Consider the following 17669-nt stretch of genomic DNA (forward strand, 5'->3'; position numbering starts at 1 on the left):
TCTCATTGTGGCTTTAATTTGCATTTCCCTAATGAATATTTTTTCATGTTTGGCCGTTTGTTTATCTTCTTTAGAGAAATGTCTGTCATTTGCCCACGTTTTAATGGGAATTTTTTTCTTGTTGATTTGTTTGAGTTCCTTGTAGATTCTGGATATTAGTCCTTTGTCAGATACATGGTTTGCAAATATTTTCTCCCGTTTTGTGGGTTGTCTGTTTACTCTGATGATTGTTTCTTTGACTGTGCTGATGCTTCTTAATCTAATTAGGTTATTTTTTAAAATTTATTTTATTTTATTTTATTTTATTTTTTTGTGACGGAGTCTTGCTCTGTCACCTAGACTGGAGGGAGTAATCTCGGCTCACTGCAACCTCCACCTCCCAGGTTCACGTAATTCTCCTGCCTCAGCCTCCCGAGTAGCTGGGAATTACAGGCGTGTGCAACCACACCTGGCTAATTTTTGTATTCTTAATAATAGAGATGGGGTTTCACAATGTTGGCCAGGCTGGTCTCAAACTCCTGATCTCACGTGATTTACAAAGTTGTAAAAAACCCTAGCTGAAATAAAATAAACTACAAGGGTGGCTTTAATACTTCTGAAGACACAATAGCACCTGCCTTGGCCTCCCAAAGTGCAGGGATTACAGGCATGAGCCACTGCACCCAGCCCTAATTAGGTTCTATTTATTCATTTTTGTTTTTGTTGATTTACTTTTGGGGTCTTAGTCATAAATTGTTTGCCTAGGCCAATGTCTGGGAAAGTTTTTCTAGGTTTTCTTCTAGAATTTTTATGGTTTCAGGATTTATATTTGTCTTTAATCCATCTTCAATTGATTTGTGTATATCGTGAGAGATGAGGATCCAGTTTCATTCTTCTACATGTGGCTATCCAGTTTTCCCAGCACCATTTATTGCATTTATTGACTAGGGTGTCCTTTTCCCCAGTTGATGTTTTTGTATGCTTTGTTGAAGATCAGCTGGTTCTAAGTATTTGACTTTATTCCTGGGTTCTCTATTCTGTTCCATTGTTCTATGTATCTATTTTTATACCAGTGCCATGCTGTTTTGGTTACTATAGCCTTGTATTATAATTTGAAGTCAGGTAATGTGATGCCTCCAGATTTATTATTTTTGCTTAGGATTACTTTGGTTATTTGGACTCTTTTTTGGTTCCATATGAACTTCAGAATTTTTTTCTAATTTTGTGAAAAATATTGTTAGTATTTTGATAGGAATTGTATTACGTCTGTGAATTGCTTTGAGCAGTATGATAGCGATTCTTCCAATCTGTGAGTATGGGATATATTTCCATTTGTGTCATCTGTGACGATTTCTTTCAGCAGTGTTTAGTAGCCCACCTTGTTGTGATCTTTCACCTCCTTGGTTAAGTATATTCCTAAGTATTTTATTTTATTCTTGTTTTCAGCAGTTGTAAAAGGGATTGGATTCTTGATTTGATTCACAGCTTGGATGTTGTTGTACAGCATTGCTACTGATTTGTGTAGATTTATTATGTAACCTGAGACTTTACTGAATTTATTTATCAAATTTAGGAGTCTTTTGGAGGAGTCTTTAGGGTCTTCTAGGTGTAAGATTGTTATCAATGGCGAACAGAGATAATTTGACTTCCTCTTTTCCAATTTGGATACCCTTTCTTTCTTTCTCTTGCCTGATTGCTCTGGCTAGGACTTCCTGAAAAAAGTTTTTAACCTACTCTGACAGTGTCTTAAAACTGTCAAGTATAGTCTGTATTTTATTGTAATTACTCTTACTGGGAGGACTTTACTAATTTGCTTTGGGCATTTTATTTACCCTGCTTGTTGATTGCCTTTCTTCTTTTTTTTTTTTTTTAACTATTGCTCAGACTTAAGTACTTCCCTCTTCCTCTACTGATGGGGAAGTTACATATTTGCTATATTTTAATGTTTTGGCACTTGAAAAGTATGTACTATTATGATCACTTTATTGTAGCGTTTATAGTACTTGGTTTCATTTGTATCTAACAGCTTTATTGAGGTATAATTTACATGTTGTAACATCCACTTGACAGTATGCACTTTGGGGTTTTTTAGTAGATTTTGAGTTGTGCCATGTTGACCACAACTCAGTTGTAGAACATTTCCATTGTTTTAAAAACATCCCTTTTGCCTATTTACAGTAAATTCCCATTCCTATCCCCAACCTCGGGACACCTTAACTAATATGCTTTCTCTATAGAGTTCTCTTTTCTGGACAATTAATAGAATCATACAGTATGTAGTGTTTTGCATTTACCTTTCGATATAAGGTTTTTGAGGTTCATCCATTTTTTAAAAATCATGCATCAGTAACTTGTTTTTTCTTATTGCTGCATGATATTACATAGTATGGATATACCACATTTTGCTTATTCATTCACAAGTTGATAGACCCTGAATTGTTCAGGCTATAGTCAATAATGTTGCTATGAACATTCATATATCAGCCCTTGTGTGAATATGTGTTTTTATTTATTTAGGGTAAATACCTAGGAGTGGAATTGTTGGGTTGGATGGTGAATTCAGGTTTAACTTTTTAAGAAATTGCACAGTTTTTCAAAGAGGCTGTATAATTTTATATTCCTATCAGCAATGTTTGAGATTTCCAGTTTCTCCAAATCTTTGGCAGCACTGTTACTATTTTGTCTTTTTTATTATAGCCTTTATAGTGGCTGTGGAATATAATAATTGTTTTAATTTACATTTCTGTAGTGACTAATGATGTTGAAGGTCTTTCCATGTGCTTTTAGTTCTATTTACATCTTCTTGGAAGTATCTATTCAAATCTTTGGCTCAGTCTTTAATTCGTTGTCTTACTGAGTTATAAGAAGTTCTTTTTAAAAATTTATTTATTTTAATTAGAGACAGGGTCTTGCTCTGTCACCCAGTAGGGTGCAGCGTCATGATCATGGCTCACTGCAGCCTTGACCTCCTGGGCTCAAGTGATCCTCCCACCTCAGCCTCCTGAGAAGCTGGGATTACAGGCACGTGCCACCATGCCCAGCTAATTTTTAAATTTTTTGCAGAGGCAGGGTCTCGCTGTGTTGCCCAGGCTGATCTAGAACTCCTAGCTTCAAGCAATGCTCCTGCATAGACCTCCCAAAGTGCTGGGATTACAGGTGTGTTTAAGAGTTCTTTATATAGTCTAAATACAAGCCCTTTGTCAAATATATGAATTGCAAATATTTTCTCTAAGTCTGTGGCTTGTCTTTGATTTTTTAAATGTCTTTTGAAGCACAAAATCTTTAGTTTTAATGAAGTCCAATTGATATATATATAAATTGTATATTATACCTCAATATATATTATACCTCCATAAAGCTGTTAGATACAAATGAAACCAAAGTACTATAGACACAAATGAAACCAAAGTACTATAAACACTACAATAAAGTGATCATAATAGTACATACTTTTTAAGTGGCAAAACATTTATATATATATATATATATATATATATATATTTGTGGTTAGTGTTTTTGGTATCTTATCTAAGAATTCTTTAATCCAGAATAATAAAACTTTTCTCCCATGTTTTCTTCTAGAAGTTTTATACTTCAGCCCTTAAGAGTTAGGGCTATGATCTGTTTTGTGTGTGGGGTGAGTCCAGGGTCTAAATCTGACTTTTTGCACGGATAATTTTAATACCATTTAATAGTTCTAGAGCTGTTGAAAAGACTGTCCTTTTTGCAGTGAATGCTTTAGCATCTTTTTTTGAAAATAGTTGACTATAAACATAAGGTTGTTTGTGTACTGAGTGCTTGTCTGTCCTTATATCACTTCCAGTGGTCTTAATTACTGTGGCTTTACTTACAACAAACTTTCAAATATGGAACTGTTAAACCCTTCAATTTTGTTCTTCTTCAAAATTTTTTTGGGGTATTCTGAGCCCTTTCCATATCCACATAAATTTTAAGGTCAGCTTACCCACTTCTGCAAAAATGCCTTTTGGGATTTTTACAGGGATTGTGTTAAATCTGTAGATGAATTTGGGGAGAATTGCCATGCTTATATTGAGTCTGCGAATCTGTGAACATGGAATGTTTATTTGTTTATATCTTGATTAGTTTCTCTCAGTGTGTATAAAAGATTACTTTCAAAACATTGTTTTCAGTTTACAAATCTTTCGTTAAATTTATTCCTAAATTTTTAATTCTTTCAGGTGCAGTTGTAAATGGAGTTTTTTCCTTAATGTCATTTTTGAATTGTTCGTTGATAGTATATGTATAATTAATTTTTGTATATTGGCTTTGTATCCTGCAACCTTCCTGAGCTCACTTATTAGTTCTTGTCAAGGGGGTATGTGTGAGAGGGAGAGTGAGTGAGTGTATGTGTGTGATTGTATATTCTTTAATATTTGCTACGTATAGGATTGTGTCATTTGTGAATAGAGAATCTTACTTCTTTCCAATCTTGATTCCTTGTCTTTTTCTTGCCTGATTATATTGGCTAGAGTCTCTAGTAAACCTTGAATAGAAGTGGGTGAGAACACATATCCTTCCTTGTTCTCAATCTTAGGGAGAAGATATTCAACCTTTCATCAGTAGGTATGATGTTGGCTATAGGTTTTCTGTAGCTGCCTTTTATTAGATTGAGAAAAATTCCTTTTATTCCTAGGTTTGTTGGAGTTTTCTTTCATGAATGGAGTTGAATTTTTCAGATGCTTTTTATGCAGCTCTTGTTCCTTCTTTAGTATAATACATTAATTTTCTGATTAAATTTTCTGATTAAATTAATTTTCTGATTAAACCAATCCTGCATTCCTGGGATAAAGCCCATTTTTAATGTGCGTGATCCTTTTTATATGTTACTGAATTTGGTTTGCTGATGTTTTGTTGAGAATATTTGTGTATATATTCATGAGGGATATTGATCTGTCATGTTCTATTTTTGTGATGTCTTTGTTTGGTTTTTATATAAGGATAATATTGACCTCACAAAATCAGATGGGAAGTATACTCTTCTGGATGAATTTGTGAAGGACTAGTACTATTTCTTCTTTAAATGTTTGATAGAATTCATCAGTGAAACCATTGGGCCTGCAGTTTTCTTTGTGTAAAGATTTGTAATTGCTATTAAAGTTCTTATTTTAAGTCTATTTAAGTTTTATATTTCTTCTTGAGTCCATTTGATAATTTGACTCTTTGTAGGAATTTGTCCATTTCATGTAAATTATTGCATTTGTCATCATGAAGTTGTCCAAAGTATTCCTTTATAATCCATTTAATTTCTTAAGTTGGCAGCAATTTCCTTTTTATTTTACTTTTTTTGTAGAGACAGGGTCTCACTATGTTGTCCAGGCTGGTTTCGAACTCCTAGGCTCAAGTGATCCTCCTGCCTTGGCCTCCCAAAGTGCTGGTATTGCATGTGTGAGGCACCGTGCCTGGCCTGTGATTTCCTTCTGATTTTGCTAATTTTTGTCCTATATTTTTTGTAATTCTAACTATAGGTCTGTCAGTTTTATTGACCTTTTCAGAGAAACTTTTTGATTTTGTTGATTTTCCTCTAGTTTTCTATTCCAGTGACTTCTACTTTAATCTTTATTATTTCCTTTCTTCTTCCTTGCTTGGGCTTAGTTTGGTCTTCCTTTTATAGTTTTTAAAGGTGTTAATCTATTGATTTGAGACTACTGTCTTCTAATGTAGGTGTTTAAAGATATAAATTGACCTCTAGGCACTAACCCTTAGCTGCATCCAGTGACATTTGATTTGTTTTAATTTTTCTTTAGTTAAAAATATTTTCTAATTTCTCTTGAGATGTCTTTTTTGACTCATGGGTTACTGTAATATGTATTGTTTAATTTCCAAATATTAGTGGGTTTCTCAAGTTTCTTCCTGTTGGTTCCTGCTTTAATTGTGTCGTGTCTGGAGAAAACATTTATTATGTCTTTAGTTTTTAAAAATTCATTAGGACTTTTTAAAAATGGGTAGCATATGTTCTCCCGTGTGTGCTTCAAAAGAATACGTATTCTGTTGTTTTATGTAGTGTTCTGTTGATGTCATGTCAAGGTCATTGATATTGTTGTCTTCTGTATTCTTGCTGATTTTTTGTCTACTTGTGCTATCCGTTATTGAGAGTGGGATATTGAGGCCTTACACTATTATTGTTAAATAGTCCTACCTTTCAAGTTTTGTTAGTTTTTGTTTCATGCATTTTTTTCTCTGTTGTTAGGTACATATATGTTTGTCATTGTCATATCTTCTGATTAATTGAAGCTTTTATTATTACAAAATGCCCCTTTTTTCTCTAGTAACATTTTAATTTTAAAGCCTATGTCAGTTTTGTCTGATATGATTATGACCACTCCACCTTGGTTACGGTTATGCTTATGTGGTATCTCTTTTTTCATCCTTTTTGTTGCAGCCCATTTATGATTTTGAATTTTAGCATTTGTATCTTGTGGGCAGCATGTGGTTGAATTTTGTTTTTAAAAAGTCTATTTTGCCAGCCTTTTTATTGAAATGTGTGTTAATTCATATAATTGTTGATATGGCTCATTTACATATCAATAGCTCATGCCATTTTGTTAGTCATTTTTTATATGTCATGTCTTTTTTGTTCCTCTGTTCCTCCTTGGTTACCTTTTTTTGTGTATGTTAAATAAATCTTTTAGTATAAACTTTGAATTCCTTTACAAAAAGAAACTGTACTTTTTTTTTTTTTAAACCCACAAATTTATTTCTTACATTTGTGGAAACTGGGAAGTCAAGGTTAGCAGCTGATTTGGTTCCTGCCGAGGGCTCTCTTCCTGGGCTGCAGATGGCCTCCTGTGTCCTCACATAGTAGAAGAGAGCTTTACTCTTTTTTTGAGTTATTTTATAGTGGTTGCTCTAGAGTTTATAGGATGCATTGTAACATTATAACCTGCGTCAGAATAATACTAACTTAATTCTAGCAGACTTTGCTTCAGCATAGCTCTAGTCTCTTTTTCCTTTGTCCTATTATTATAATATATTTTATAACAGTACAGGTTTATTATTTATAACTATATGGGTTCATTATTTTTCCATGCAATTATCTTTTAAGTAAGAGAAGAAAACTTAAAAAGAGTATTTTTTCTATTTTTTACATTTGCCTACATAATTACTTTTACTGGTACTTTAATTTTTTATGTGGATTCAGGTTACCATCTGGTGGTGTTTCCTTTCAGCCTGAAGTACTTGCTTTAGCATATCTTGTAAAAAAAAATTTTGGTGGCAACAAATTCTCTTTGTCTATCTGGGAAGATCTTTATTTTTGTCTTCTTTTTTGAAGGATAGTTTTACTGGATTTAGAATTCTTGTTTGACAGTAGAGTATGTTATACCACTGAATTCTGGCCTTCACTGTTTCTTTTGAGAAGTCAGCTGCTAATTTTGCTGGGGTTCCCCTGTGCATGATAAGTCCATTTTTCTCTTGCTGCTTTCAAGATTTTGATGTGTATCGGTGTGGATATTTTAATGTTTATTTTACTTGGATTTTATTGAGATACTTGGATATACAGATTTATACTTCTTACTAAATTTGGAATGTTTTCAGACATTAAAAACTTTTATGACTCTTCAAAAGATGTCAAAACTTGTATGGCCCTCACTATTCTTTTCTTCTGGGATTCCCATTATGCATATGTTGGTATTGATTGTAACCCACAGGTTTCCTACTTGGTTCATTTTTCATTCTCACTTCTGTTCTTCAGATTGTGTAATTTGTATTGATTTATCTTTGAGTTCACTGATTCTTCCTTCTGCATTCAAGTTTGCTGTTGTCCCTCTAATGAAGCTTTCACTTTAGTTACTTTTCAACTCCACAATTTCCATTTTTTAAAAAATGTTGATCTCTTTATTAAGTGTTCTCTGATTAGTCATTGTTTTCATGCTCTGATTAAACACGGTTTTCTTTTGTTCTTTGAAGATGTATTTTTATTGGCTGCTTTGCAGTCTGTCTGTTAAGTCCAACATTTGGGAACCCTTGGAAATAGCTTCTGTTTATACTGAGTATTTTTTTTATACTAGATAAGCCATACTTTCCTGTTTAAAACTGGACATTTTAAATAATACATTGTAACAGCATTTATTTCTGATACTCTCCTGCCAGGGGTTATTGTCCCTTTTTTTGTTTGTTTTATGACTTGGCCAAGATTAATTATGAGTTTTTCTCTACAGCATGTGGCTTCTGATGTCTCTCCTCAGTTATGTTTGACTACTTATGGGTCACCTTGGATCAATATATCTTAGTGATCAGCTGGTGACTGGTCAGAGATTGTACTTAGGCATCTTGTTTTGGTAAGACTTTCATCCTTTGTCAAAGTCTCCGTTTTGTTTGAGGAACACACTGAAAATTTATGCAGTTTACGAGTCTTCCCTGGGGATATGTATATAGTTAGAGCCTTCTCTGGTCTCTCAGCATGTTCATACCCTAATATGCCCATTACCTTTCAAAATGTAAGCTTATCAAGGACTATGATTGTCTCACTTCCTGATTGTTTCTGTTAAATCTCCAGGCAGAAAATTTTTTTCTTCTGATCTCTTGGTTGGCCCAGCTATAGTATTTCAGCTTCAGGTCATCTGTGATGTATGTGGACCTCTCCTATGTTTGGCACTGAAATTGCTATATTTGACAAAGCCCCTGGGCGTTGGGTTTTTCCACATTGTTTCAGATTGAGTCAGCTCCCTACAGTATAAATGCTTCTGGTTTTACAAGCTGTCCCACCCTGTTAGAACTATTGTCTGAAGGAGCTGGGGTGAGGGAGAGTGGTCACAATGCCACATACTGTCATCATTTTTACCCAACTTTCAGTAGTTTTCTTGAATAAACACTTCTTCATTTGTCCTATGTTTTGGTCAATACTCAGAGGTGAAAAGTAGTTGTTTTTGATAATTTTGTCTAATTTTTTTAAAAGTGTGTTTTTTAAGAGCAATTTTAGATTCACAGCAGTACTGAGCAGAAGGTACAGAGATTTTCCATATATCCCATGCTCCCACACCTGCATAGCTTCCCCTATCATCAACATCCCCACCAGAGTGATACATTTGTTACAATAGTTGAATATCCATTGCCACAGTAGTTGAATATCCATTGCCACATCATCACCCGAAGTTGATAGTTTGTATTAGAATTCACTCTTGGTGGACATTCTGTTGCTTTGGATAAATATATAAGAACACATATCCACCATTATAGTTGCTGAGTAGTCTCACTGCCCTAAAAATCCTCTGTGCTGTGCCTATTCATCCGTCCCTATGCCCCAATACCTGGTAATCACTGATTTATAAAATTGTCTCCATAGTTTTGCTTTCTCTGGGATGTCATGTAGTCAGAATCACATAGTGTTTAGCTTTTTAAGATTGGCTTCTTTCTCATTTGAGTTTCCGTAATGTCTTTTCATGGTTTGATAGATCTGAAAATAATATTCCATTGTCGGGATGTACCGCAGTTCATCCATTCACCTACTGAAGGACATCTTGGTTGCTTTCAAGTTTTGGCAAGTACAAGTAAAACTGCTATAAACATCAGTGTGTGGCTTTTTGTGTGGACATACGTTTTCAGCTTCTTTGGGTAAATACCAAGTGGTATGACTGACAGATCATATGGTAAGACTGTGTTTTGTAAGAAACTGCCAAACCGTTTTCCAATCTAGCTGTACTATTTTGCATTCCCACCAGCAATGAATGAAAGTTCCTATTGCTCCACATTCTAGCTAGTATTTGGTGGTGTCACTGTTCTGGATTTTGGCTATTCTAATAGGTGTGTAGTGGTAACTCATTGTCATTTTAATTAGCATTTACCTGGTAACACATGATATGGAGCATCTTTTCAGATGCTTATTTGCCATCTGTGTGTCTTCTGGTGAGGTGTCTGTTAAGGACTTTGGCCCCTTTTTTAGTCAGGTTGTTTTCTTATTGTGTTCAATTTAATACTTATTTGTGTATTTCAGATAACAATCCTTTGTCAGAAATGCCTTTTGCAAATATTTTCTCCCAGTCTGTGGTTTGTCTTTATATTCTCTTGACAGTGTCTTTCACACAGCAGAAATTTTAATGAAGTCCAGCTTATCAGTTTATTCTTTCATGAATCATGCTTTTGCTGTGATATCTAAAAGGCCATTGCTAAATCCAAAGTCATCTAGATTTTCCTCCTATATTCTAGAGTTTTGTAGTTTTGCATTTTATATTTAGGTCTGTGACCAATTTTGAGTTAGTTTTTGTGAAGGGTGTATGGTCTGTGTCTAGATTTGTTTTGCATATGATGTCAGGTTGCTCCAGCACTATTTGTTGCAGACTCTCTGCTCCATTCCATTGCCGTTCCTCCTTTGCCAAAGATCAGTTGACTGTATTTAGGTAGCTCTGTTTCTGAGCTGTCTGTTTCATTTCATTGACCTGTTTCTCTCTTATCAATACCATACTGTCTCGATTGCTGTTGGTTTGTAGTAAGTCTTGAAGTCTGAAAATGTCAGTTAACTTTCTTCTCCTCCCATGTTGTGTTGGGTATTCTGGGTCTTTTGCCTCTCCATGTAAACTTTAGAATCAGTTTATTGGTATCTACAAAATAATTTGCTGGGATTATGAATGGGATTGCATTGAATCTATAGATCAAGTTGGAAAGAACTGATATCTTGACAGTTGAATCTTCCTGTCCATGAACATGGAGTACCTCTCCATTGATTTAGTTCTTTGATTTCTTTTGTCAGAGTTTTGTATATAAGTCTTGTACATAACTTATTAGATTTAAACCTAAGTATTTCATTTTGAGGGTGCTAATGTAGATGGTATTGTGTTTATAATTTCAAATTCCACTTGTTCACTGCTGGTGTATAGGGAAGTGATTGACCATTGTAGCCTTGCTATAATCACTTACAAGTTTCAGGAGGTTTTCTTTTTTGGTTGATTCTTTCCAATTTTCTACAAAGATGATTGTCATCTATGTACAAAGGCAGTTTGGCTTCCTCCTTCCAAATGTGTATACCTTTTATCTCTTTTTCTGTATTATCAAGGACTTGCAATATGAAGTTGAAAAGGAGTGGTGAGAGGGGATATCCTTGCCTTGTTCCTGATTAGCGGGAAGGCTTCAAGTTTCTCACCATTAAGTATGATGTTAGCATGGGTTTTTGTAGATTTTTAAAAATTAAATTGAGGAACTTCACTCTATTCCTAGTTTACTGTGAGTTTTTATTATTAGCAGGTGTTGGATTTTGCCAAATGCTTTTTCTTCATCTATTGATGTGATCATGGGATTTTTTTCTTCTTTACCTTGTTGATGTGATAGATTACATTGATTTTCAAATGTTGAACCACCCTTGCATACCTGGAATAAATCTCACTTGGTCATGGTGTATAATCCTTTTCATACATTTTTGGATTCAGTTTAATAATATTTTCTTGAGTTTTGCATCTGTGTTTATTAGCAATATTTGTCTGTAGTTTCTTGTAATGTCTTTGCCTGATTTTCATATGGTAATGCTGAACTCATAGAAGTAGGGAGTACTCCCCGTGCTTCTATCCATCTGAAAGAGATAGGAGAGAATTGGTGTATTTTTTTTTTCCTTAAATGTTTCATAGAATTCATAAGTGTATCTATCTGGGCCTGCGCTTTGTGTTTTGGAAAGTTATTAATTATTTAATAGAGATAGTCTTATTCTGATTGTCTGTTTCTTCTCGTGTGAGTTTTGGTAGATTGTGCTCTTCAAGGAATTGGTCCATTTTTTCTAGGAGTACCAAATTTGTGTGCATAGACGTGTTCATAGTATTTCTTGGTTATCCTTTTAATCTCCCTGGGATCTGTAATGACATTCTCTTTTTTTATTTCTGAAATCAGCAATTTGTGTCCTCTCTCTTTTTTCTTAGTTAGCTTGTCTTACTGATTTTATTTATCTAAGAACCAGCTTTTGGTTTGGTTGATTTTCTCTACTGATTTTATGTTTTCAATTTCATTGATTTCTTCTTTAAATTTTTATTCTTTTCTTCTCCTTACTTTGGAATTAATTTCCTCTCCTTTTTCTATTCTTATAAGGTGAAGGCTTAGATGATTAATTTTAGATCTCTCTTTTCTGATATATGCATTCAGTGTTAAAAATTTTCCTTTAAGCACTGTTTTCACTGCATCCCACAAATTTTGATAAGTTGTATTTTTTATTTTTGTTCAAAATATTTTAAAATTTCTTTTGAGACTTTCTTTGATCCATGTGTTACTTAGAAGTGTGTTGCTTAATCTCCAAGTATTTGGGAGATTTTCCAGCTATATTTGTTATTGATTTCTAGTTTAATTCAATTGTGATGTGAGAGCAGACACTGTATAATTGCTATTTTAAATTTGTTAAGATGTGTTTTATGACCCCAAAGGTGATTTGTCTTGGTTAATGTTCCATATTAGCTTGGAAAAAATTATGTATTCTGCTGTTATTGAATGAAGTAGTCTGTAGAAAACCATTATATCAAGTTAGTAAATGGTGTTAATGAGTTCAGCTGTGTCCTTAACTGATCTTTTGACTGCTGGATCTGCCCATTTCTGATAGATGGGTACTGAAGTTTCCAGGTATAATAGTGAATTCATCTGTTTCTCCTTCCAGTTCTGTCAGTTTTTTCTTATGTAGTTTGATGCTCTGTTTTTAGTTGCATACACATTAAGGATTGCTATGTCTTCTTGGAAAATTCACCCCTATGTAACTGTAGAATGCTTCTCTTTTTTCCTGATAACTTTGCTTAATCTGAAGTCTGCTCTATCTGAAGTGAATATAATGACTCTCACTTTCTTTTGATTAATGTTAGCATGGTATATCTTTCTCCATCCACTTACTTTCAATTTATATGTGTCTTTAAGGTTTTTGTGGACAGTGTATAGTTGGGTCTTATTTTTTGGTTCATTCTGACAATTTATTTGTCTTTTAATTGGTACTTTTAAACCATTGGCATTTAAAATGATTATTGATATCGTTGGATTGACATCTACCGTATTTTTACTGTTTTTATATTTGTTGCCCTTGTTCTTTTTTCCTGTTTTTGTCTTCCACTCTTTTTCTGCTGTTTGGGTTTTTTTGTTTGTTTCTTTTCTCTTATCGATCCCTTGCCTGTTAAATACCCCTTTTGATTTTAATTGAGCATTTTTTTATGATTCCGTTTTCTCTACTTAGCATATCAGTTATACTTTTTAAAAGCATCTTTTTAGTAGTTGCCCTAGAGTTTGGAACATCTACAGCTAATCCAAGTCCACTTTGAAATGATGATACTATACCATTTCATGGGTAATGCAAATGCCTTACAACAATCCTTATTCCTCCTCTCTGCTGTTCCTTGTATTGTTGCTGTTATTTATTTGACTAACACATCAGTATACATAAGCATGTATATGTACATAGGTATACAAAATCAAATGCATTGTTGGTACTATTATTTGGAACAAATTGTTATCTGTTAAATAAGTAAGAATAAGAAACTAAGTTTCTATTTTACGTTTACCTCTTCCTTATGCTCTTTATGAAGATCCCAATTTCTGAACTATATGATTTTCCTTCTATCTAAAGAACTCCTTTATTTAACACTTCTGGAGTGCAGTGCCATGATCATGGCTCATGGCAGTCTGAATTCCTGGACTTCAGCGATCCTCCCACCTTGGCCTCCCAAAGTGCTGGGATTTCGGGTGTAAGCCACTGCACCTGTCCTCTCTCCTTTATTTTCGAAGGATATTTCTCAGGATATAGAATTCTAGGTTGATAGTTCTTTTCTCTTGGTGCTTTAAATATTTCACTCCACTCTTCTTACTTGCATGCTTTCTAAGAAGTTGGGTATAATTCTTACTTTTGCTTCTCTATAGGTAATGTGTTTTTTTCCCTCTGGTTTCTTTCAGGATTTTTCTTTATGAATTCTTATAGTTTGAAAATGATGATGCCTAGGTGGAATGTTTATCCTGCTTAGTGTTCTCTGAGCTTCCTGGATCTGTATTTGGTGTCTCATAATAATTTTGGGGAAATTCTTAGTTGTTACTGTTTCTGATATTTCTTCGGTTCCTTTTTTTTTTCTTCTACTGATTTTCCCATTTTGCATATGCTACCCCCTTTGTAGATGTCTTGCAGTTCCTGGATATTCTGTTCTGGAGTTTGCAGCCTTTTTTTTTTTTTTTTTTTTTTCTGTTTCCTTTTCAGTTTGGAGGTTTCTGTTGAGATATCCTCAAGCTCAGAGATTCCTAGCTTTATTCAGTCTGCTAATGAGCCCATCAAAGCATTCTCCATTTCTCCTGCAGTGTTTTTGATCTCTAGCCTTTCTTTTTGGTACTTTTTAGAATTTCCATCTCTCTGCTTACATTGCCCACTTGTGTTTGCATCCATCTAGTTTATTCATTAGAGCCTTTAGTATATTAATCATAGCTGTTTTAAATTCCTGGTCTGATCATGTCAACATCCTTGCTATATCTGTCTTGTTCTGATGCTTGCTCTATCTCTCAAATGACCTTTTTTGCCTTTCAGTATGCCTGGTGATTTTTCCTTAACAGCTGGGCACGTTCCTGAGTAAGAGGAATGGCTGTAAATAGGCCCTTAGTAATGTGGATTTCTTTAGAGTTCTATAGTCCTGTGATCAGGTCTTAGTCTTTGAGTGAGCCTGTGCCTCTAGACTGTGTACATCACATGTGCTTCTCATTTCCCCCATCAGCCTTACTGAAGACACGATGACTAGAGGGAGCTGGTGTTTGGTATTTCTCTTCTCCCACATGGAAGGCAGGAGCTGCCTGAGGTTATTTCCCTTCCCCTAGGTCAGTTTGGCCCTGATAAAACACCAGCAGTTTATCTTCCGGTTAAATAGTTTCTCCTGCGGGCAAACCTTGTTAAGAAGAACAGAGTGTTTTGGCATGTTTTTAAATGGTTCCTTTTCCTTTCCCCCTGCTGCAAACATAGGGGGATAGTTCTCAGATAACTTGCTTTGAGAACCTGGTAGAGCTCCTGGAGGTAAAACTCACAAAAGTATGTGTGCCGGGGAATGACTGAGTCCCCCTGGAATTTTCAACTCAAGACTTGTCCACACTGTGCAGTTAGTTAATTACAGTTCAGGTTTCCCTAGCCTGTCAGTTTTCCCTGGAGGCCTCTGTCTGAGGGTCTAGGCTCCAGTTACTTGTGCTTCTCTGCCTTTGCCTGCCGGTCACTCCAATTTCAGGGGCCATGATAGTTTGCCCTGTGACTTCACTGTTCTTAACTAAGAATTGATTTTTCAGTTTGTTTAGCTGTTTACTTATTAGGATGTAGTGACAACGTCCAAGCTTGTATGCCAGGCCAGAAACTAATAGTCCAACTTTATCTTTGCTTTTTAGGGAAAGTATTTACAAAGGTCCTCACTTTGTCATTCCTCTCAATTACCTTTGAAACTTTTTCTTTAAATGTTAAATTGTCTACCTGTGAATTTACCATGTTGAGTGCTCTTCATTATTTTCTGTACATTGAAGTTTCCACCTGGTTTTCTTTTCCTCCAGCCTGTAGAACTTGCTTTAATCACGTTTTAAATGGTCCTTCCCGTAATGTGAAGGGCGGGTGAGCAAGGCGCTCGGAGCCGTCGTGGGGAGGACCATGTTGCTTCCAAGCATCCTGCTCACCAGTGCACCAGGGGTTGGAAAAACCACACTAGGCAAAGGACTTGTGTCAAAATCAGGACTGAAATACATTAATGTGGGTGATTTAGCTCAAGAAGTCTGATCATCGGATATCATGGAGTCTGGCAAGATGGCTTCTCCCAAGAGCATGCCGAAAGATGCACAGATGATGGCACAAATCCTGAAGGATCTGGGAATTACAGAATATGAGCCAAGAGTTATAAATCAGATGTTAGAGTTTGCCTTCCGATATGTGACCACAATTCTAGATGATGCAAAAATTTATTCCAGCCGTGCTAAGAAAGCTACCGTTGATGCAGATGATGTGCGGTTGGCAATCCAGTTCCACGCTGACCAGTCCTTTACCTCTCTTCCCCCAAGAGATTTTTTTATTAGATATCGCAAGGCAAAGAAGTCAAACCGCTTTTCCATTAATCAAGCCATATTCAGGTCCTAGATTGCCACCTGATAGATATTGCTTAACAGCTCCAAATTATAGGCTGAAATCTTTACAGAAAACGGCATCAAGTTCCACGGGAAGAGTAACAGTCCCGCAGTTAAGTGTTGGTTCAGTTGCTAGCAGACCAAGTACTCCCACACTAGGCACACCAACCCCACAGACCATGTCTGTTTCAACTAAAGTAGGGACTCCCGTGTCCCTCACAGGGGAAAGGTTTACAGTACAGATGCCTACTTCACAGTCTCCAGCTGTAAAATCTTCAATTCCTGCAACATCAGCAGTTCAGAATGTTCTGATTAATCCATCATTAATTGGGTCCAAAAGCTTCTTATTACCACTAATGTGGTGTTATCACAAAATACTGCCAATGAATCATCAAATGCATTGAAAAAGCGTGAAGAAGATGATGATTATGATAATTTGTAATTTAGCCTTGCTGCATGTAACATGTATACTTGGTCTTGAATTCATTGTACTGATACTAAATATGCATGCTGGATGTTTTCAAGTTGTATTTTAGAAAACTTTCATATTTAATGAGTAAATACAATTACCATACTTTTCAATTGAAATTAAGGTTTTTCATCAGCCTTAAAAGTGTAAGAAAAATCAAGTTGTCATTAATTTGAAAAAAAAAAGTTTTAAATTTTGGTGTGCTAGATCAAGTTCTTTCAACTTTTCTCTGAAATAATATTATTTTGCCTTTATTTTTGAAAGATATTTTTGCTAGGTATAGAATCCCAAGTTGACAGGTTATTTTCCTCCCTCCCTCCCTCTCTCCCTCCCTCCCTCCCTTCTCCCCTCCCGTCCGCTCGCTTGCTCTCTTTCTTCCTTTCTTTCTTTCTTTCTGTCTCTCTCTCTCTTTCTTTTGAGATGAGGTCTTGCTCTGTCACTCAAGCTGGAATGCAGCAGCACGGATCATAGCTCACTGCAACCCTTGGGCTCAAGCACTCTTCTTGCCTCAGTCTCCTGAGTACCTGGGACTACAGACACATGTCACCAGGTCCAGCTAATTTTTAAATTTCGCGTAGAGACAGGGTCTCACAATGTTGTCTAGGCTGGTCTTGAACACCTGGGCTCAAGTGTTCCATCCTCCTGCCTTGGCCTCCCAAAATGCTGGGATTATAGGCATGAGCCCCACCATGCATGACCTCGTTTTCTTCTCTAGCACTTTGAAGATGTTTTCCCTTGTCTTTTGCACTTCGTGGTGCTGTGTTATCTTTTATTAGTCTTATTTCAGTTCCACTGTAGGTAGTATGCATTTTCCTCTGGCAATCTAATTATGATATGCATAGGTATATTCTTTGTGTTTGGTCTTGTCAGGGCCTGTTGAGTATCTTGGATCTGCAGATTTAAGAGTTTTCATCAAATGTGGAAATATTTTGGCCATATTTTTTCCAATTTTGCTTGGGCCCCAATCTCTTTTTCTCCTGTTTCTGGAACACCAATTACATTTATATTATATAGTTTTTTTTCTTTTTTTTTTTTTTGAGAGTGAGTCTCGTTCTGTCACCCAGGCTGGAGTACAGTGGTGAGATCTTGGCTTACTGCAACCTCTGCCCCCAGGATTCTAGCGATTCTCCTGCCTCAGCCTCCCGAGTAGCTGGGATTACAGATGCCTGCCACCATGCCCGGCTAATTTTTTTGTACT

At 35.6% G+C, this 17669-nt stretch overlaps 1 pseudogene; it reads left to right on the forward strand.

The window, feature by feature from the left end:
* The first annotated feature begins 6619 nt into the window (after positions 1-6619).
* Positions 6620-16778, forward strand: LOC129528782 (transcription initiation factor TFIID subunit 9-like; annotated as a pseudogene).
* The last annotated feature ends 891 nt before the right edge of the window (positions 16779-17669 follow it).

The sequence above is a fragment of the Gorilla gorilla genome, chromosome 20 (genome assembly GCF_029281585.2).
Source record: "Gorilla gorilla gorilla isolate KB3781 chromosome 20, NHGRI_mGorGor1-v2.1_pri, whole genome shotgun sequence".
Taxonomy (NCBI): Eukaryota; Metazoa; Chordata; class Mammalia; order Primates; family Hominidae; genus Gorilla; species Gorilla gorilla.